The 21783-nt window shown below is 42.4% G+C and overlaps 1 long non-coding RNA gene across 2 annotated transcripts; it reads left to right on the forward strand.

Annotated features, from left to right (window-relative positions):
• The first annotated feature begins 918 nt into the window (after positions 1 to 918).
• On the forward strand, positions 919 to 20772 carry LOC132672100 (uncharacterized). Of its 2 annotated transcripts, none has more exons than XR_009607360.3 (5): positions 919 to 2050; positions 4681 to 4745; positions 7259 to 7384; positions 9195 to 9372; positions 20545 to 20772. It is a non-coding gene; the product is annotated as an uncharacterized LOC132672100 (long non-coding RNA). The 2 variants fall into 2 exon arrangements; XR_009607359.3 differs by lacking the exon at positions 20545 to 20772 and adding an exon at positions 13044 to 13290.
• Positions 20773 to 21783: the final 1011 nt, after the last annotated feature.

Raw genomic sequence — 21783 nt, forward strand, 5'->3', positions numbered from 1 at the left:
TTTTTTTTTTTGTTACTGCAAGTATTTCTGTTACTACCTGTAACTACACAGCTCTGCCTCCCAAGGTTTTGGCAATTATATACTTTCAGTGAGTCCTAGATTATCAAACCCAGGTAAATGCATTACTTAATTAGGTTTCCTGAGACTAAGTCTATATTATATGTATTCTAAGGGTTTGAGAACTTGTTTAAAAAAAAAGTTATTAAGCTACTAAGAGTGTTACCAGTCAGCTAGAATCTGCTCTAAGATTATTGTTTAAGAGTACCTCCTAGTCCCTCATATGGTCCCTTCTCTTAATTTTTACTGTTAAAAAAGTTTATAATATGTTCAAAACTAGAGAAGCCCGTAGAGCAAACACCCACTCACCCATTACCTGGCTTCAAGAGTTATCGATTGACAACCGTTTTGTTTATCCATCTCCAACATATTTTAATGTAATCTTACCTTTAGAAAATTAGTGACTGATGATGTTTCCAGAGGATATAAGTCCTTCAGATGATCAAGAACATAGCGGGAGTGGGAGCGGGAGGAGGGGGGAAGTGTCTGGATGGATAATGTAGAAAAGGGGAGCATGCACAGAAAGAAGCATATGGTAAAAATAGAAAAAGCACTCACAAAGAAAACAACATTTGAAGGTTAGAGCCTATTAAATTACAGCTACAAATTCTCCACCAATAAGCGGGGTTTATTGTCCATCTTCTGAAATTGTGACTTTTTTTTTAAGCCTCAATCTATAGAATACGGTGGAAAGGATGCTGTGGAATGTGGTGGGAGGGATAGTTCTGGATCTAACAAGTGAAGAGCATTGGAATCTTCCACATCATCCCTCTTAGAACACTCATTATTGGGTTACTTGCTCTTGGATCCCAGCCAGCAGGCTGGGGAATCCCAAGCCATATGGAGAGGCCCCATGTAAGTGTCCCAGGGGACAATCACAGCTGAGTTCCCAACTGACGATCAGCATCACCTGTCAGCTATGGGCGTGTGTGTGGGCGGCGGGGGGAGGAGGTGCATCTTGCTGTCACCAGCCCAGTCGAGCTCCTATCTGATATCCTGGTGCAGAAGAACCACCCAACTGAATTTGTGAAATTCACAATTCAGATTTGTGAAAGAGAATTTTAAAAGTTGCTCTTTTAAGCAGCCAAGTTTAAGGGTGGTCTGCTCCATAGCAATAAAGAAATGAAATAGAGTTGGTACTGCGAATATGGTGCAGCCGTGACAAAAAAAAAAAAAAAAAAAAAAAAAAATAGATGTGTGACATTGGCTTGGGGTTAGTAGCAAATGGAAGCTGGAAGGGCCTTGAGACTCGGTGACAGCAAGAAGTACAGGAGGAAAATTGTTTTGGGGAGCTGGAGAAAAGAGGAGCTATTTATGTACTGGTAGAAAATAGGGAACGTGTTGCCTGTGATAACGTGGAAGAAAAGGTAGTTAATGAACGAGTGGATGTGGCCGAAGCTATTTCTGGGAAGAATGTTGAAGGTTACTTATTCTGTTGGCCAAAGCAAGTCAGAAGGCTCGGACTCAAAGATGGGAGAATGGACCCATTTCCAAGAAAGAAGTGACAAAGAATTGTGGCCTTTGCTGATCTACCGTAAGGGGGGGTTGAAAGCTCAAGGGTATTTATAATCCTCGTAGGCCGTGTGAGGAAGCACAACCATAACATGGAATTCTGACTTAAGAAGCATGAAGAAGAAAAGGGAAGTATAAAAAATCCGTACACCTTCAACAGACTGATGTGTTGATTTAATCCTTAATTAGAGGAGCTCACCAATTCTGCAAACCTACCCTTTGCTTCTTCTATCGTCCCTGAAAATAATCAAGTGGGCCAGCCAGAAAAGTCATAGGCATAAATAGGAAATTTGCCCCCGCGAAGACAGAACAGACCCATTTCATTGCTGTCCTGATTTTGAATTCAGCAGCGAGTCTGGTTTTCCCCTTAAACAGAACTAACATCCGCATCCAAGCAAATTACTCTGCTCTGCTTTAAACAAAAGAATGTCATTGTGAAGATATAGGCTGTTTCATTTTTATCACAGGAAGAGATGTTAAGGTAGGTTAATGTCTCCAGAAATTATTTATCCCGGGAAATCTCCCGCGCATCACACTAAAGTAGACTGGGAATGAGAAGGCGTTAATCTGGAAGAGAGAGCAACTGCTGTCTTCCTCAATAACAGGAGACCATGCTTACAGCGAACCCCCCAAATCCTTAAATAGTTAGGTCTTTTGGGTCTTTACAGATACTGATACTTAGCAGCTGTGTTCTATTATGTTGCTCGTGTGTGCCCCAAAGAGGGTCAACGTACCTCCACACACGGTTTTTATGTCCGTGATCATTTGGAGGTTAATAAGGAGGTCCTGGGGAAAAAAAAAAATACACAGGGACGCTGGTGAAATTTACATGTAAACATGGCTATCTTCTCCCATCTCATTCCCGGTCTCCTTCACTCTCTCTGCAGAGAGAGAGAGAGGACACCCTAGAAGCTGATGCTGGAGACCAAATCTAAACAGGTCAGGGAGGGAAGGGGCGTGGGAGTGAGGTGAGGAGAATAAGCGGGGGGTGGGGGGGTCTACCTGCAGGGACAGATGTGTGCCTCTGCATTAATCTCCTAAGGGGAGAGGACAGAGAGCCCTGACATGACTTCTCGCAGCTTCATTAATTCAGGGGTGGAAGAGGTCTTTTATTCGGCACTCCAAGAAGTTCCAATTCGCTGCCTCAATTTGAGAAACCGCAGAGCAGCCAGTCCCTGCATTCAGAAAAGCAAGCTTCGAGAGGACCTGGAACACTGTAAAAGTTGGTAGACAAACTGCTAAGCCACTCGGTCAGTTTTCCTAACTTAGGTGCCTCGCTCCACACAAAAAGACTAACCGTTTGCCTACCAGAGGATTCTGGTGGGGGTCCCCGCCTGCCACGTGCTGAGGCGACCCGAGGTCTTCCGTGCTCTGGGGCCACCATCTTGTCTCAGTCACACCCAGGCTCAGAACCCGGCCCAGCACGTACCTAAGCACAGATCTTTCTATATAATTGGCTTCCTTGTTCCTCCCCCCCTCCATGGCTTTCCTTTTCTTCATGTTTCTTTCTTTCTTGTGGTAGTAACATTTCCAGAGTGCAAGAAATCTTGGTTGTAGTCATGGTGTCCCCCTCTAACTCACTTTTGAGAGAGAGAGAGAGAGAGAGCACAAACTGGGGAGGGGCAGAGAGAGAGGGAGACATAGAATCCAAAGCAGGCTCCAGGCTCTGAGCTGTCAGCACAGAGCCCGACGAGGGGCTCGAACTCACAGACTGTGAGATCATGACCTGAGCCGAAGTTGGACGCTTAACCGACTGAGCCACCCAGACGCCCCCTTCTAACTCACTTATACTAATAATATCTTGTGCTAGTAATCTCACCATCCCACCTCCCATTTTGTGATCTATGAACTGTGGGGTTGGGGCTTTACTTCTAGAGCTAATATCCTATGAGGCTGGCACACAGGGTGTGAACACTCCCATGGCCCCCAGTCTTCCTTAACCGTAGCCCGAAAGGCATGTGCAGTAGATGAGTGTGGCTTCTTTTCTCTTTTTAGCAGTGTGTTCTTTGTTTTGTTTTGAACATGAAAATAATTAGTCCAGATGAATAATGTTTTTAAAGAAAAGTTAACTGGAGTGTCTTACACAGGAACAAGCTGGTATTTCTCCCATATGTTTTCTATTTTAAGCCAAAAGCCCAACAACGGCACATAAACCATTTGGACATGGAATTACAAAAGCCACTGAGAACAAAAATTTCCCCAATGTATCACAGCCATACAAATATCTGTTACTAAGTAGCAGGACTGATCTACCGTAAGCATTAGAGGACTGACTTTACAATCTCTCACCGGCTACCTTGGGTTTGGTGGGGTTATGGATGCGTTTGAATTTGGCTAGGGAGAAGTGTGGGAGACGTTGCTTTTCCATTTACAAAGCATGGTTAGCTCTCATCGTGAGGAAATGCGCTCATGGATGACTGTTCCCATGGGCAGTATTATCAACACAGAAAAATCAGTGCCAAAATGATGAGTGAATGTTGAAGCTGAGGTGGCTATGAAACAAATACGACTGCATATTTCCATGGTCTTGTCTGGGAGAATGTAGCCAAGGCAGAAGTTCCATTGAGAATGTGCTTATAAATGTTTGGTCCAGCACCCATCTGGATGAATAAGCATCACGTTTCTCCCCACGCAAGTCTTTTCAGCTTTGTGGTTGTGATTACTATTTCCCGTTCACCTTTTCCTAGATTTCCAGGCTGAAGACATAGGCCTAGACGTTTCCCCAACACCCCCCCCGCCGCCCCCATGCAAAGGATCTGTGACTCTATCCCTGAAATGTCTTTTCTTCTGCCTCTTTGCTCCTACTGGTCCTCTCTCACCCCCCTAATTTGAGTCTACACGCAGAAACAACTCCCCACTGAACATGCTCTTCTTCTCTAGTCCCACAGCCCTTTGTTTGCATCTCTCCTATAATATTTATCAAATGGTGCCATGCTTTGGTTTGGTTTGTATTTTTGCATATCTTACATCCCCACCGGATCATAAATAGATGTCAGGCAATGTTTGCTTTATGTTCAATTTTTTCCACAGCATTTAGCTCCGTACCTTGTACAATGGAGCCTCAATCTAGTTCATAAATTAGATTAAAAAGCTAACAAATTATTTCTCTAGGCCCAAGAAGCCTATGGGACATGATGGGAGTAGCAGCAGGATGAAGAGTACAGAATTGGAAAACGGTAGTAAGACTAATAATGACAATGATGGCACCCGTGTTGAGTGCTTATGGATTCTAACCCCTATCGGCATATATACACGGCACCTTATGTGCATACAAAAAATCATTCTCTTCTAAGAGTTAATGCATAAGGGTGGTATTTCTTCTTTTTTGAAGACATTTACCTCATTTTGCAGATTAAACAAGGGAGGGGCAGAGACGTTAAAAGCCCTGTGCAAAGTCGTATCGCCTAAGCATCAGGTTTTAATTCCAGAAAGCCTGACTGCACAGCCCAGCATACAACAGGCTCTTTGGTGCTTCCGTCTCTCTAAGTGTCTCCTCTGGACCACAGAGGAAAAGCATGTCTTAGGGTGTCCCTCATGCTCTGTCTTCCTCCTGCTCCTGTAAAAGCTCTTAGACTCCCCGACTCTTTAAGTGACCACCCTGTAGCTCTCATAAGAGTCCTCCCCTGCTGGTCCAAATGCTCGGCCCTGGGCCTTTTCAGGCCCTCAGGATTGGACAGGAAAGTTGGGCAACTTTGTCCCCAGGATGTGCCACCAGGGCTCCCCCTGGCACTGGGCTTCCCCATGGAGCTCACGTGCTGGAGGGCAGGCACTCTTAGTATACAATTAAATATGAACCAAATATCACATAGTTATAATGAAGAATGAAAAGTGCAGCAGGATGCAGGAAAGGGGGTGAGGGGCTGTTTGAGCTCGGGTGGTCAGAAAGGGAGCCTCTCATAAAGTGACAATTAACATAAAGCAAGCATATATAGGGAACCCTGAATTTTTAGGCACAGCTACTGATTAGATTATTTTTAATTCATTTGGATTTCGCTGTTTTAGGAAGAAGAGTCAATCATGCTAAGCTAGAAGCTTAGAGATTGACTACTTAAAGAGTGTGAAAGACCCCAGCAGGGCTGATGTGGGCAAAGGCAGGAACCAGAGAAGCCTTTTGGGGCACAGCCCTTTCCAGCCTACGCTCTGAAAACCTTTCCGCCTTGAGAGGCTCTCTTTGTTCCTCACCCACATCCCAGGGCCCGGGACACCAAGCTCTTCTGGGGTCTGAAAACGACTACTAGAAAAGGGACTGAGCCAGGCAGTCACAGACAACCCCGCGTGCACACGCGTGCACACACGCACATATCCACAGACACACTCATAAACCACACACATATCCGCATCCACCCACATGCACAGGCACATATATACACGCCCAGATGCGTGCGCGCACACACACACACACACACACACACACACACAGACTGCAAAATCTTCAAGGCCCTTCATCCTGTTTCCTAAAATCAAAGACTCCTCCTGGAAAGGCACAGATACATACACACGCCCACGCAAAATACACACATACAATAGAGAGTCACACAGACAGAGACATAGACCTACAAACGCACACCAGGAATGAATGCGATCTATCTGGTTAAGGATATTTTTAGAGCATCACATCAAGGGGAAATCTCCGAGTTTTACATCGGAGGTAATTTGAGACTTTTAGCAAGCCAAGTGGGGGGCAGGGTGGAGACAGGAGCGCTTTCTCAGCACTCTTGTGACCACCCCCCCAGCCCCCCACCGCCTCTGGCCATCACCTGTTCCACCTGTGCCTCCTCTAGATCAGCAACTTTTCAGTTTGATTTTCTGACAGTGTGGGTCTCAGCTTAAATCCCTAGAAAAGACACTTCAGGAATGTATTTTTTAAAGCAAATTCCAGTCTATTATTAAAACACCTGTTCAATCTTGAGACCATTCCTGACATATGAGAGATTACAGGAGGGAGAAAAAAAATGGCAGTGCAATTTATGAGTTGTCTCACAATTCAGTTTGGAGGAAACTAATCCCCTGCATTTCCTGTCAAATAATTAGGAAAATTGATAAAAGTCATTCCCTTCGTATTTATAAAATTACACCAAACGCAACAGACTAATTTCTTACGTGTCACCGTTTTTAGAACAAAGCAGGAAGGCAGGATAAAATAACTGATTTCAATGCCATTCCCTGCATTTTCGCCTCTGACAAGAAATTCCTTCGACTGCGCGTTCAGTCACGGACGTGTGTCCATTTCAGAAAAGCTCAGCAATTTCTGTCTCTGCTGACGTGGTACGAGGGAATCCACACATGCTTTGTTATTTACCTTAATACACCTTAGCCCAACTCTGTATTATCTACAAGCCCCTGCAAGGAAACAGAGGGCTCAAGCCCAGCTGCGTGAGTGCCCTTGCCTTCTTCCCTGTGTGCATCAAGTCCATTAACAGACACAGCCCAAAAGCATCAGCTTTAGGTCAATGGCTTTTAAAACAAAGATTCTATACCACACAAGGACTTTTCCCAGAAAGGCAGAGAGATGATACAGAAAGTTGGATAGGGGAGGCATGTGCTGGAAAGCAAGAGGAACACACATCAAGTTCAATTATGAAACTCAATCCTCCACCCCCACCCCCGCAAAATGGAGCCGCCCAAACTTTTTAATTTCCTAGAATATTTTCTATCTTCTCCATCCTTCCTTGCTTCTTTCTCTTTGCAGGTGCTTTTTTATGTGTTTCATGAGACATGAACTTGTGGCTAAGAATTGTATCATAATCAAGATGAAAAGAAATATGTCCCAAAGGATTGTGACTGGGCTCGATGTGGGGACTCAGCTGACGAAGAGGTAGGTCAGAAAACTAAGTGATGTGATAATGTTCGAGACTGCAAAGATCCCAGGCTTCGGTTGGAGAGATAAGGAGGCCAGCCTTGAGAATGCTCATTAGGAATTGACTTGCAAGGAATTGGAATCTTTGGAGGAGAAGAAAAATTAACTCCATCCTGGGAGGACAGAAACTGAGGGAAAGGAAAGAAATGAGTTAAAAGGGTTGACAATATAACTGAAAGCACTTTGCAGATATCAACCTCTCAAGTATAGGTATTACGTTCACGATGTACTCATTCATTTGTTCAATCAACAAACATCAATTGAATATCGACCCTGCCATGCAGTGTCCTAGGCATTGGAGATATAACAGTGAACAAAATTGACAAAGCCCCTGCCTTCAGGGACCTTACATTCCAGTGGGATAAATAAGCAATAAACATTTACATCCATTTTAATAAAGTGTTAGTCACAGATGCTACAGATGTTATAGAGAAAACTGAAATCAAGGAATGAGCTAAAAGATATGCTTTTTATTTTATTTTATTATTATTTTTTTAAATTTGTTTTTACATTTATTTATTTTTGAGAAACAGAGTGAGACAAAGCGTGAGCAGGGGAGGGGCAGAGAGAGAGGGAGACACAGAATCTGAAGCAGGTTCCAGGCTCTGAGCAAGAGGTCAGCACAGAGCCTGATGCGGGGCTCGAACCCACAAACCGTGAGATCATGACCTGAGCCGAAAGTCGGACATTCAACCTACTGAGCCACCCGGGCGCCCCAAGATATGCTATTTTAGATAGCGTTGTGTGCCCTGAAGGGGAAAAAGAAAGAGGAAGGGGCCTGACTTGTAGCCTTTGCTGATTTTGTGGCGTAAACACTCCCACCATGGCTGATTGAGGCTACTAACACGCCATCACTGAATGCGGAGGTGGGACGATTGACGATTGACGGAGGTGAAGAGTCAATGGATTGACTCTTGCAATCTGACACAAGCCTGTTCAGCATACCTCTAGTAAACAGAGAAGGCTTCTATGAAGAGGTGGCCTTTGAGAGGGAACCCGAATGAAGCGAAGTACTCAGAAATGCAGATTGATGAGAGAAGGATATTCCAGACAAAGGGAAGAGCCATTGCAAAGCATAGGGGCAGGGCCTTGCCTGATGAGTTCGTGGAACAAAAAAGAGGCCAAGGTAGCTGGAGAAGAGGGAGCAGGAAAGAGAGGCAGAGCCAAGGTCATGAAGTGCTGTGTAAAGCACCCTGAGGTCGTTGGCCACTACTCCAGGTGTGGTAGGAAGTAATGGAGGGATTTGAGCAGAAGCAAGAGCTAGTGGGACTTGTGTCTCAAAAGGATTCCTCAGGCTGCTCGTGGAAAGCAGAATATAAGGTTGGGGGCAGACGGGAGCAGAAGCGGAAAGACAAATTTAGAGCATTTGTCAATTATCTAGACAAAAGCCGATGGTGGATTGAATATGAGGGATAATGGTAAAGATGGGGAAAAGTCCTATTTGGGATCTATCCATATCTGTCTATTTATCTATCTATCTGTCTATCTTTCATACACACATACATACACACATGCATACATAGAAATATACATTTATGTATACACATACATGTTTACGTATATATACATGTATATACATTTATGCACACACATATAAATTATACATTTTATAAATTTGGTATATTTTCAATAAATAAAAATACTTTTATATATTTTAAACAGCTAAAAATAAATTGTTATATATTTTCTACATTGCAAGTACATTTTAGATTTTGTATATTTTAAATACATTGTATATATTTGATAAATTTTATATATTTCAAAATAGTTAAATTTCCAGAATTTAAATATACATCACCAGAGGTGATGTGACTTGCCTTCGGTGACACACAGAGGAAACGGTAAGGCCAGGATAACGCCAAAGCCACGTCAGCGCTGCTCAGGATGTGATGCTAATGGAAAATAAAGCAGTTTTGAACCACGGGACCCGAGGACGAGCCGGACTGGTAAGACATTTGGGAAATATTTTGAAACTAGAAGAGGCAGCATTTGTTCATGAATTCGATCTAGAGAGCAAGAGAAAGAGAAAGGTCAGTGATGTCTCCATAGATTTTTTATCTGGGCATCTGGGCTATAGGCTGGCCATAAAGTAAGTTGGGAAGTACTAGGGGAGAACGTATTTATGGGAGAAAGCTAAGCATGCTGCCTTGGATACGCTAAGTGTGAAATGCTTCTTCAATAACTCCAAGGAAGGGGCACCTGGATGGCTCAGTCGGTTCGGTGTCCGACTTCGGCTCAGGTCACGATCTCACAGTTCGTGGGTTCGAGCCCCGCACTGGGCTCTGTGATGACAGCTCGGGGCCTGGAGCCTGCTTTGGATTCTGTGTCTCATTCTCTCTCTGCCCCTCCCCTGCTTGTGCTCTGTCTCTCAAAAATCAATAAATGTTAAAAAAAAATTAAAACAAAAAATAATAACTCCGAGGCAACGCGGAGAGGTGGTTAGAGATGGAGTCTGGAGTTAAGGAAAGAGAAATAAATGTGGGAGTCATTGAGCTTGTAAATGGCATTTAGCCCCATTGTATACAAACCCATGGGGTATGTGCTACTAGCCAAAATTTAGGTGTTAGAAGATGGGAGAATCAGGCAAAAATAGTTGAGAAATAAAGGAAAGCGAAGTAAAAATAAAACAAGAGAATTTTGGTTTCCCCGAAGCCAAGAGAAAAATATGCTTCAAGAGGAGAATGGTCAGCTTTGCAAAATGCTTTTCAGAAATCAAGAAACAGGGCAATTGTGTTCGCCAACGTAAGGGTCATCGGTGACCTAGACAGAGTTTCAGTGGAGGACGTTGGCGTGAAGTTCCAAATAAGGAATTTTGAGAGAGAACGGGAGATAGGACGAGAGAGAAAGTCAACAGAGACGACACTTTCAAGCTTTGTTTGGCAGCAGAGCCGAGAAATGATTTAGTAGCTATAAAAGGATGTGGAATCAAAAGAGCTATTTTTTAATAAAAATACTACAGCATATTTGTGGGCCAATTGCAATGAACCGAAGGGAAGGGAAATCAGTGACACTGTAGAGAAAGGAGAAAATTCTAAGAATAAAGTCCCTGAGTGACAGGATAGGAAGAATCCCAGAGAACAAGTGGAAGGGAATATCGTTCTTGCGTTCGAGTCCCGACCATTCATCCACTGTAACAGGAAGAAAGGCAGAGGGTGAACAGTACAGGGGCAGGCCGTGTGGAAGGTTGGTGGTGAGCAGGGAACCATTCTCTTTAGATTGCTTCTATTTTCTCAGGGAAGTGAGAAGCCAAGTCATCAACTAAGAGTGCCTAGCACGGAAGGTGTATTTGGGGTTTGAAGGGCAAGGAAAACAGTGTTAGCTGGCAATATGGAAGACTGAAGACTGGAGAGTGAATCAGCTGTAGGGCTGCCTGCCAGTGCTGAAGGTCCACTTGAGATTTGCTATCATGCATACAAAGTGAGGCCCGTCAACAGTCGTCAACATGGCTGGTATTTTCCTCCAGTGATATTCAGTGCAGTTGAATCTGAAAGCAATTGGATTTAATGAGGCTTGGAGTTTTTCTAGGCACAGGAAAAGGAGGCAGAGAGGAGCCAGGGAATAGATCATAATGCATGGGAGTATTTATAATGCAGGCATACCTGATTTTATTGCATTTGTTTTATGGGACTTCACAGATATTGCTTTTGTTTTTTGTTTTTTACAAACTGAAGGTTTGTGACAACCCTACGTTGGCCAGTCTACCAGCACCATTTCTTCAACAGCCTGTGCTCATTTTGAGACTCTGTATCGCATTTGGATCATTCTCACATTTCCAACTTTTTAATTCTTATCATATTTGTTACGGTGATCTGTGATCAATGATCACAACTCACTGAAGGCTCAGATAATGGTTAGCATTTTTTGAACAATGAAGTATTTTTCAATTAAGGTAGGTACGTTATTTTTCAAGCCATAAGGCTATTGCACACTAAATAGACTCCAGTATAGTGTCATCATGACTTTTATATGCATTGAGAAACTAAAAAGTTTACTTCGTCCACTTTATTGCAATACTCACTTTATTGTAGTGGGCTGGAACTGGACCCACAATATTTCCAAGGTACGCCTGTAATGGCCTATGGTCCCTAAGTTATGCAGGGAGGAAAGTGAAGAGGGGTGTGTGTGTGTGTGTGTGTGTGTGTGGTAATGGCTGTGGTGGTTGTGCTGATGGAGATACCAATATCTGTACCAATGGAGATAGGTATCAGTGGATTTGAGATCCTAGTAGGTCTGGGGTTGGAGGCGTGAAGGGGAATAGGCTGAAAATATAGAAGAAAATGGCCAGAAAGCAGAATAGGTTAATTGAGATTTTGGAAGTGGAACACTCACAAATAATAACAAAGGGGACGAAGGAGTTTTTGTTTTTGCTTTTTTTTTTTTTTTAATCCCAACCCCAGGCATCACCCCTAATAATTGAATGGTAATCTTGGAGAGGTGGGGCTCAGGCATTTGTATGTTTTAAAAGTTTACCAGGTGAGGGGCACCTGGGTGGTTCAGTTGGTTAAGCGTCCGATTTCAGCTCAGGTCATGATCTCATGGCTCCTGAGTTTGAGCCCCGAGCCCCGCGTCAGGCTCTGTGCTCACAGCTCAGAGCCCAGAGCCTGCTTCAGATTCTGTGTCTCCCTCTCTCTCTGCCCCTCTCCCCTCCCACTCATGCTCTGTCTGTCTCTCTCTTTCAAAAATAAATAAACCTAAAAAGCAAAATAAAATAAAAGTTTACCAGGTGGTGCTACTCTTCATCCAGAGCTAAGAACCACTGGATTATGGAATTATAGTTTAATTGTTATGGAGCAGAGCCTGGGCATTAATATTTTAGAAGTCTCTTCTAGTTTGTTGTTGTTGTTTTCCCCAAAACTTTTATTATAGTAAAATATACATAATATAAAGTTATATTTGCATGGAATATCTTTCTATTCTTTTACTTTCGATCTTTACGTGTCTTTGGGTCTAAAGGGAGCCTCTTATGGACGGTATACAGTTGGATCCTGTGTTTTATCTATTCTGCCAATATCTATCTTTTCATTGGAGAGTTTAATCCATTTACTTTGAAAGTAATTACTGATAGGGAGGAACTTGTGTCATTTTGCTATTTGTTTTCTATATGCCTTATAGCTGTTTTGCCCTCATTTCTGGCATTAATATCTCTTTTTGTGTTTAATGTTTTGTTGTTGCTGTTTTCATGTATATATGTATTGCATGTGTGTATGTATCTATGTATGTATGTAAGTATTTAGTAGCAAATGTTTCAATTCCTTTCTTGTTCCCTTTTGCGTATGTTCTGTAGCCATTTCTTTTGATTACCATGGGGAGAACTCTTAATATCCTACAGCTATAACACACTAATTTGAATTTCTACCAGCTTAACTTCAATCATATACAAAAATTCTGATTCTTTATAGTTCCATCCCCACCCCTTTTCAACTTATTGATGCCTCAGAATTATATCTTCATACATGATGTGCCCCCAAAACACAAGCTAGTTCTTTTAAATGCATTAGTCTCTTAAGATGTGTAGAAAACAAGATTTGGAGTTACAAGCCAAAGCTACAATCATAGTGGCTTTTAGAGTAGTAACTGTTTTGTTTTCTGGGTTTGTGTTTCCTTGGAATGTGTGCAGCCAGTATAAGAATCACGGTTGTAGTTTAAAGAAAAAAAAAAAGACAAAACCACGATTTGTCACCACTATTCTGAGAAGGTTCAGCGTGGAGACTGCAGACTACCGCTAACTGAGCTCCAATTCGGATTCCTCAACTGTCAACTCTGCAACTCGCTTCTGGAGAGTGGCTGCCCCTCTCCAGCCCTCGGTTTATGACCTGAATCCAAAAATTAACGTTTAGCTAATAAAGTCTGTACGAGGATAAATATACTGTCTACGTTGAATATTCAGCAGTGTCTGACGTATGAGAAGGTCTTATTCAATGCTAGCTATCATGTCATCGTTACTCTTCGGGGCGGCGGGCAGATCTGGCTTCAGATCTTGCTCCCGTGGTAACCTGTATCCCACCCTTTGAGGCAATTCACAACCCTTTCTAGGACAACAGCGTTTCTTCTTTGGAGATGGAGAGGCTGCTCAAGAACTGTGGTTCTCCAGCTTTATCCAGGATCCCAATCATCTGGAGTTTCTGATTCTGAGGTGCTGGTGTCAGGTTCGAGAATTTGCATTTCTAATGAGTGCATTCTCCTTTCTATTGATATTTAGCAGAGGGTCAAGAACTTGTGTAACCCTGTCCAAGAATTAGAGAAATGAAAGAATTTAAAGAATTTGGAGTTACAGAACAAGACCCCAAAGGCTGAAAGGAGTCTTGCTGTTGACATCCTTCCCCCACACATACAGAAAAGAGGCTCAGAGAGAAACAGCTGCCGGTCAGAGTTCATGCAAATCTAGAACCAACACCCCGGTTGGCACCCCTGTTCATGGTTGCCCCCCACCCCCGGCTTCCTTCAGCTCATACAGCACCTGGAAAAGAGTTTTAACAACTTAGACCTAGTTCTAGCAGTGTTTGATCATATTTCCCTAGCCGGAAATTGCAAATGGGATAACAATAAAAATAACGGTTAACATTTATTAAGTCTCGTGCCGGGGCTACCGAAATACACTATATTCCGCTGGCCGTCACCATCATTTGCCATGCGTTACCATTGTTCGTACTTTCCAACCCTTCTGAGAATCCTTGCAGATGTCTCCGGTGTGCTCACGGACAAGTTGGTGCCTTTGCCGAGTTTTTCCCTGCTGTTCACACCTCTTCGGTGATACTGGATGCTGAAGTTGTCGTGGAGGCTTGGCTGCCTATCAGCTTTACGGAGGCTCTTCATCACCACCCTGAGGGCTCTGCCCCGAAAAGCTGATGAGCTGGTCACCCCACCATCACAGGTGCAGCCAAGGCTCTGGAGCCTTCCGTGGGCCAAAGCCTCCCTGTGTTTCAGGTAGATAGTGGAGGACCCCAGGAGCGCCTGTCCAAACTAAAAAGCTCCTCACAAAGCTCTACCCTCAGGGAGACACGGTTGTGCAGCTTTGGGACTCCAGTAGACCTTGACTTTCTGAGCCAGGGGCAGACGATGGGTCTTCCCCCTTTCAGGTCTATCTGTGTGGTCCCTCTATTTTTCAGTTGGTTAGTCCTTTGTTGGCTACCAACTGGGTTTCTCAGTTTAGTATCATCAGCCTGATTTGGAGGGAATTCCTTGAAGAATTTGGCATTCCTAGAACCAGAGGGTCGGTTTTGGGTGGTTTCGTGATTGCCTTTGTGATTTCTAAATATGTTAGTGAGAATTGACAGATGCTGAATAAAGGGAGTGCTTACCAGGTTGTTTTTTTTTTTTTTTTCAACTTTTTATTTGTTTTGTTTTTTTTTTTTAACATTTTTATTTATTTTTGAGACAGAGAGAGACAGAGCATGAATGGGGGAGGGTCAGAGAGAGAGGGAGACACAGAATCCGAAACAGGCTCCAGGCTCTGAGCTGTCAGCACAGAGCCCGATGTGGAGCTTGAGCTCACGGACTGCGAGATCATGACCTGAACTGAAGTCGGACGCTTAACTGACTGAGCCACCCAGGCGCCCCTCAACTTTTTATTTGAATGAAGTTTAGAATTACAGAAAAGCTTCAAAGAGCAGTATAAAGTCCACTTATGCTCCTCACCCAGCTTCCGCCAATGCTGACATCTTATGTAGCCGCTGCAAGGTGACCAAAACACATTAACCGAGGTTAATTTCCCTCGGTTTGTACTGCTAACTAAACTACACCTTATTGGAATTTAACAAGTTTTGCGGGGGGTTTTTTTTTTTGTTGTTGTTGTTCTTGTTTTGTTTGTTTGTTGTTTTTTGTTTGCTTGTTTGTATGTTTTACTAATGCACTTTTCTCTTCTAGAATTGTATCTAGGGTCTCATATTTCTTTGAGTTTCTCTCCCTTGGTCTCCTCTGTTTGCCAGCGTTCCTCAGTGTTTCCTTGTCCTCTGCGGTCAAGACACTTTCAAAGAGTACTGGTTGCTTGCTTTGTCCCCACATCTGTGTCTCTCTGATGTGTTCTTGTGTTCTAATGAGATTATAGGTTTTGGAGCAAGAACGAGGTTGTCTTTTTCTCAGTACATCGTATCAAAGGAGCTCATGATACTGAGTTTTCTTGTGGCTGGTGGTAACCTTAATGACCTGGCTGACGTAGTATCTGCCAGTTTCTTCACGAAGTTATAATCTTTCCCCTTGAAATGAGTAAACACCCCGGCAGAGACACTTTACGGTGATCCAAACATCCTTTCCTTCCCGTCGAACTTTTATCCATCAAGTTTAGCTCCACTATTTGACCTTCTCTACGGTAATTGCTGTGGCACTTGCCTAATGGTGATTTGCTATTTCTCTCTCTCTCCATTTATTATTTAGAATTATTTCCTAAGGAAGAGTTTGTTTAATTCTATAACTTTATCCATAGGGACTTATGGATATTCATGTTTTAGTCTGTGGGTTACAATCCAATGCTATCATTATTTATGTTGTTGTTTGGGTTGCCTCCTGCAGCAGAAGCAATGTTTACTGGAAACTTGCATTAATATCAGTCATTCCCTTTTAATTGTAGACTGCATGTCTCTATAGTATAATAACCACCCAGGGGGCTTGTTAAAATATGATCCTTGTCCCCAACCGTGATGTTCTGATTTAAGGACTGGTGTTTGGACCCTGTAATCTGCATTTTAACAAAATCCTTGAAGGGTTGTTAAACCAGTGGGCCTTAGGACCCATGTGAGGAGCATTGCCTCAAAGACAATGTTTCAAAGTATATTATCCTGATTTTGTATCCATATATCTTTATGTATTTCCATCTATGTGCCTATCCATCTGCCTACCTACCTTATGCGTGTGCACAGACACACACACACGTGCACATGCGTGATTTGTTATTAGATATTCTGTTTTAGAAGCTGCCTTCTTTTCATCAGTAATTCCATGAAACTCTTTGCATGATAATGAACATGCTTCTGCAGTTCCATTTGCAATGACTATTATATTTTATGCATCATAGCTTGTTAGATGCGTTTATTGTTAAAAATAATATTGTCCATCTAGGTCTCAAATATAACTGATCATTTCTTTAGAATAAATTTGTTGAAAAATGTTGACTCAAAAGCTATTCAAAAAGTTAGGTCTTTAGAAATATATTAACAGTTTGGCCCCTGCTGACAGTATATGATGGTGTTTCTCCCGCCATACACACTTTAACCGGTACTTAATCATGATCTTTTTATAAAATTGGTAGCCAAAAAAGGTATCTAATTATTATTTAAATCCTTTATTTTTAGGAAGTTAACCTCCTTAATAGTTTTATTGGTCATTTGTATTTCTTCTCATGGAGTGCAAAGTTGAAACTATACTTCTCGATCAGAGAAACTAAAAGGAAATGCACAGTTTGCAGGAAGATTGAGTTTGTGACAAAATGAAAGACAGATTGTTCTACCGAGAGGTGGAAAAGACGTTTTATATCTACTTAGCTACTGAAAAAAAAAGACCGTACAAAAGATGCATCCTGTGTGTACATCCAACATAGCATTTTTCACACAGCTTTATTTGTCTATTCGTCTGTCTCCCAAGTTATGAATGATCCGTCTCGTAAGGGCAGAACTTTATCTTGCTTGATTTGTACCCCACCCCTCCAATGTCTACCTAGTGGGGTCTTTGGTCTCTAATTGCATTCTTGGGAATGTTAGCTGCAAGAGTAAAAGAATATCCCAGTGATAGTCAAACATCTAGCATCATCCTTGCACTGAGAAGAGAGTATCATTCACCCCTTTCAACTCAATATTGGAAGCAATAGCATCTTAATTTCTATTAATAATTGTCACTTCTCTGGCTGCTGAGACTAATTGTTTACTATTTCAAAAAAGATGTTCTGTTTTAAATTAGTTAAAGGTAAATAAGCTTTTAAAGCTAAAGGAAAATTTCTAAAAACTTAGAGTAAACTGGTTATTGCCCTGGCCAATAAAATTTAGTTATACGATTTCTGGGAACCGAGAAAAAAGGTAACCGTGTTGAGTTGTATAATTTTTATTGCTTCTATGAAGAAACCTAATGGGGAGAAACTAGGGAAAAACACGTTTCATCACCAAGATTTTTACGTAGATGGAACCTCAGTTAACATCATGGATGGTGTCTTATACTAAAGTTTTCTAAGGGAAAGAAAACACAAACATAAGCACACACACACACACGCGCGCACACACACACATTCTGTGTATAGATATAAACTTGTTTTTTGAGGGCAAAATGGTATAGCCAAATTCAATAAGCACATGTTATTAGAATATATCCAGTTGTATTGCTTTCGGAATATCACATTTATATGGAAACAAAGCTCAGAATACCCAGATTCATGACACAGAAGGGACCTGCTACACAGGTTATCTTGTAAGGGTATTAACTTAGAGTCTGCAGGTACATAGACAGGCTTAGAGATACTTGTTTGCTCCTGAAATTCTTTACAATACCTAGATATTTTCTGGGAAGAAGGGCCATATCTGCTTCATATTTTCAAAGGGATCATTGATCCCTGCTTAATCAGAGTAACGGATATTCCCTAAACAACCTTTGTTTGATTTGAATGTTATGCTTTCTGGAGAATTTTTAAATTCTCATTCCCTAATCTGAGAATCAGGAGGAAGCATCATGGGATTTTTCTGGGAAGAGCAGGGGAGGGAGTGAAATCAGCTTTGTGCTCTGGGCGTGCATAACCAAGAGGGCTGGTGCCACAAGGCAGCTGATGGATGGCCAGCTCCCGCTTCTCAGGTGGGTCCCTGCTTATTGAATAACTCCAGGCCATAAATTGCAATTGCTTCCCTCCTTTTCTAATTTCAAAATCTCTCATTAAAAATTTACAGTGGGCAGTCATCCAGCAATTTATGACTATGTCTAGACAACTGAAAAACAGCAGACAGTGGCAGGGTCGATTTGGGGTTTTTGCTTGTCTTGGTGACCAGTTCAGATCAGGGCAGAGTTGATCAGATCAATTAAGTGCAAATCAGATGTTAATGCCACTAGAGAAATTGACCCAGAGAGAGAAACTAATCATTCCCTCTGGGGATGGCTGGGGCCACAGATGAACATCCATTCTTTTGTTTTTGAGCATGTGTCTACAGCATCACTGTATGAGTCAGCTTAGGCTGCCATAACAGAATACCACAGATTGGGTGGATTAAACAACAGAGATGTATTTTCTCACAGCTCTGGGGGCTGAAAGTCCAAGATCAAGATGCTGTGAGGGTTAGTTTCCAGTGAGAACTCTTTTCTTGGGTTGCAGACAGCTCCCTTCTCCCTATAGCTTTACATTGTCTCTCCTCCGTGTATGTTTAGAGCTTTCTAGTATCTCTTCCTCTTTTAACAATGATACGGATCATATTGGATTAGGGGCCCAGTCTTAGAACTTCATTTAACCTTAATTACCTCCCTAAAGGCCCCATCTCCAACTAGTCACACTCGAACTTGGGGCTTCAATCTATGAATCTGGTGGAGGGGCACCCAATTTAGTTTATAACAATGACTGGCTAAATAAGACAGGGGCTGCTAAAGCTTCTTGTGAAAGTCAAGTGACACTCCATTGCTTTTAGACCGGGAGGGATTATCAGTTAGCATGCATAGGTTTTTCAGAAACCATCTATGCTTTATTGACATTGCTACCAACAAAACACAGGCAGACAGAAAGTCAGAAAACGCTCAGGAAACCCAAAGGGAAAGATGGGCCAATGATGAGTCTTAACCATCATTAGAGAATTCCTACCTCCAGAAACAGAGGTCTGGGGTAAATAATGTCTTATAATGTGTGTCAGTGGAGCGGGGCTGAAGCAATGCAAGTGTATGGTTCAGTGCCCAGATCTTCCAGTTCCAGGGTGTGCCCGTGTTTGCTCATGGGGTAATGGGCTATGTGTAATTCTTAACGAGGTGGCAAATTGGAGAATTGTGGAAGCAGAAGACATGCTCACCCTGTGTGGAAAGATCACAGGATCCTTGAGTTTTAGAAACGGTAGCCTTACAAAATTGAGGAAAACTAATAGCGCCCCGTGTTTGTTCAGAGTATCACGGTTCAGGAGAGGCTTCTGCACACTTACTGCCTGGCTGAGGCTGACACCGGGTGTGAACACCCAGACAGAGCTGGGCTGGCCAAATTCTTTCTGCCGTGGATCTGGAATTGCAACTGAAAGGTATCAGTTCATTTTTGCTGGTGTCTGGAACTAAGGGTATATTAAACCCAGGCGCTATGAGATAAGTGTATCCAAACGGACCCAGTGAAAGCTGTTTGGCAGAGAGAGAGGAGAGGGAGTAGATATGCAGAGAGTAGCAGGCAAGGCTCATGGAGAAGGAGAGAGAGTGCACCCATGAGCTAGAGAGAGGGGAGATAGGGAGGCAGAGAATGAGAGGGCAAGGACTCAGTTCCTCCCAGACACAGGCTAATTCTGATTGCCGTGACCACCTCTGTGGGTGGGTGGGTGGACTGAGTTTAGGGCGAGTTCAAGGGCAACCCTGGTGAGCTTTGGAAACTCCCAAAGGTTTTGCTGATTTTACAGTTCAGACTCTGGTCTAATACTTCTGTCACTAAACAATACTGCCTTCTGGAACACCTACAGAGCTACGAACCCTGTAGTTTAATGATTTTTGTTTTTTGCTTTTTGTTGGGTTTTTTTTGAGAGAGAGAGAGACAGAGAGAGAGAGGGAGAAATAAGGGAGGGGCAGAGAGAGGGGGAGACAGAGGATGCAAAGCAGGCTCTGTACACTGAGACTGGAAAGCTCGATGCAGGGCTCAATGCAAAGTTTGAACTCATGAACCATGAGATCATGACCTGAGCAGAAGTCACTTAATTGACTGAGCCACCCAGGTGCCCCTGAACTCTGGGTGCTTAGTTTAATCCTGAAGCTAGACTTCAGCACAAAGAACATTAATCCATGCAATGAAACCCTTTTAAAATAACTCAAGACATATATATATATATCCCAGAAATATTTTTAAGTGTCTTTATTGTTCCTCTCTGACCGACTCTTTGCATACACCACAGTATTTCCATGTATCTTGCTCCAATGACTCGTTTCCAGTAAAACCTCTTTTGCTTTCATCTAAGCCTCCTGAGAGATATATATTTATTTATTTTTAGTTACAAGTTCAAGAACTTTCTAGAAGAATGAAGAAGGAAAAGAGAAGAGAGAATTCAAAGAAAACTCTATTGTCATGCGGAGGGAAAGCAAAGGCTGCAAATACCCCACTTTTACCATATGCATCCCTGTAGACCTATAATGGCATATAAAAAGACCATAAAAATCTTAGAATTTGGGATCCAAGAAGGACTTTTGAAATTATTAAATCTAGACAACAGCTCTGCAAATGACTCTTGGTCCCAGATTTCAGAAGAACTTTTATAAAGATTTTACCTGTAAATAACGGCAACCTGATAAAATGTATATATTAGAAGGGAAAATTACTGAACTTCTCATATAATTGTCAAGGCGAGAACCAGAAGGAACTTAGTAATAATTTCTTTAGCCTCCTTACACTGCTGGTTAAGTGCGTTGGAAGTTAAGAGAGGGGCGCCTGGGTGGCTCAGTCAGTTGTTTCTGACTCTTGATTTCGGCTCAGGTCATGATCTCATGGTTTATGAGATTGAGCCCCCTGTTAGGCTCTGTGCTGACACCATGGCGGCTGCTTGGGATTTTTTCTCTCCTTCTCTCTCTGCCTCTCCCCTGCTCACACACTCTCTCAAAATAAATAGACATTTAAATAAATAAATAGACGTCAAAATAAATAAATAGACATTTAAAAAAGAAGAAAGTTAAGAGAATCAAGTGATTTACCCAAGATTGGTCTGAGATCCAACAGCGCTGGAGTTAAAATTTCAACTTGCTTCTCAGAGTGCTTTGACCAATGTCTTTATCCCCTTAGACCATTGGCTTCTAAACATCTTGTTATTTTAATTTAAAAAATAGAATTATTATTTAAATAAATTAATATAAGCAACCCTAATTGGCAATACCAATAATCTTTTCAGTGAAGCGGTGTTTGACCGTCCTTCCCCCAACACACACACACACACGCACATCGTCATATCTGTCTACCCGCATTCTACATCTTATGGCCCTAGGAGGATACGAGAAACCTTGAGGACTCTACAAAGCAGAGTTTGGAAACCCCTGCAATGCACCACACCAAGACACTCCTCATCTCCACAACGTATGGTTTGACTTTAGAAAGAGAATGTGTCAAAGGGAAAATGCATTTGCTCCAAAAGACGGCTATAATTTACATGTTTCTACAAAACAGCATGAAGGAGCAGGGAAGCAAAAATGGATGAGAAGGGAAAGGGGATAAAAAGGAATTTGAGATCTGGCCTAGGTGACTT

This window comes from Panthera onca, chromosome C1, assembly GCF_046562875.1.
Source record: "Panthera onca isolate mPanOnc1 chromosome C1, mPanOnc1 haplotype 2, whole genome shotgun sequence".
Lineage (NCBI taxonomy): Eukaryota > Metazoa > Chordata > Mammalia > Carnivora > Felidae > Panthera > Panthera onca.